Raw genomic sequence first — 1709 nt, forward strand, 5'->3', positions numbered from 1 at the left:
TCATTATTACTATGACTACTATTATTTATTTAGTTATTTTATTCATTGGATAAATTGCAATAATGTATGAATAGGAAATGTATTTAATTACAATGACAGACAAATCCATGTAAAAATCTTTTTAACCTACCAACAGTGCACCAGGCAAAACCTTTTCCATATTTGTGTAAAATTTTCTACTAGGAAAAATTTGAATCTAGTAATGCCAACTCTTATGAGGTGTTCTAAGCCAGTCCTGTTAATTGAATTTAAATGTTAAGTTTACTAATAATTTTACAAGTACCCTTAGCTTTCCTCACAAAGAATTAATTGATTTTATTTTAGAGTTGGAATGTTCTGTAAATAAATTACTGCACATTACATTAGAGGGTCTTCTCATACTGTTGTTTAACAATATTTTTTGTTGAAGAACACTAGCAGAATAGAATGGTTGTTATTGGAAAGAAAAACATGTTCTATGCAAGAGTCACTATGTTTAGTATTGGTGGTTTTTTTTCTTTTTTGCTTTCAATTCTTCTTTGTTAGTCCTTGGAACTTTGGCTGAAAAATTTCCATTATATATATATTTTTTATCAGAACTTGAGTCTTTTATAACCCCCCCAAACTAGTGCTTTATTGTGTCCAAAGGAATCATCAACAACCTCCAATTCTTCCTTGTTGGAATCTTAGCCACAGACTGGAAATTTATAGGAACTTTGAATGATACACAGTGATGACTCCTTTTGCTAGAAAGCATTGGTGTAATTTGAAATGGAAACCAAATTTGTATGCAGTACATCTGTATTAGTTTTCTGGGTCTGCAAAAAAAGTAATACAAACTAAGGCTTAGGAAAACAGACATTTATTGTCAATTCTGAGAGTTAGAAATCCAAAATCAAGGTGTCAACAGAGTCATGCTGAAATCTGTAGGGGAATCCTCCCTTGCCTCATTCTAGTTCTTGGTCATTTGCTGGAAGTCTTTGGCATTTGTGGTTTGCAGTGACACAACTACAGTCTCTGCCTTTGTTGTCACAGGTATTCTCCCACAGGTGTCTCTGTGACTTCAGATGGCTGTCTTCTTAAAAGGACATTGGTTATATTTAATTGCAGTCCACCCTACTTGGGTGTGGCCTCATCTCAACTAATTACATCTGCAACAACCCTATTTTCAAATAAGCTCACATTCTGAGAACCTGACAATTTGGACTTCGATACATATATTTTTGAAGGACATAATTCAACTCGCCAAAACAATTTGAAATGTTTTATTTCAAAAGATAAAATTTTACTACTTACATTTAATAGTGTTAAATTATTCACATATTGGAAAGATTTGCACCACATTTTTTTGTTGTAATTAAGTATACATAGAATTTTGTTGATGAATAATTAATTTTATATTTTCAAAGAATATATCTTACAACTGAGATTTGTGCTTCCAAAGGCTATTATAAAATCTAAGAAATAAATTATTAGAAGAATCCTATGATATAGATTATTAAAATCAACAAGGTCCAAATTTAAATGATGTAGATGAATATGATTATTGATTTTTATAACAAATTATAAAAACCAGATAACATAAATTATGCTTTTTCTTCTTACTTAATTTTAATAATCTGATATAATGTGAAGCTAAAGCTTATGAAACAAGAAGTACCATAAAAGGTCTACTATTTCTTCTGAAAATGTCTGAACACATGTACCAAATACTAGAGCCTGGCTTTCAG

Source organism: Castor canadensis, chromosome 11 (genome assembly GCF_047511655.1).
Source record: "Castor canadensis chromosome 11, mCasCan1.hap1v2, whole genome shotgun sequence".
NCBI classification, from domain to species: Eukaryota; Metazoa; Chordata; class Mammalia; order Rodentia; family Castoridae; genus Castor; species Castor canadensis.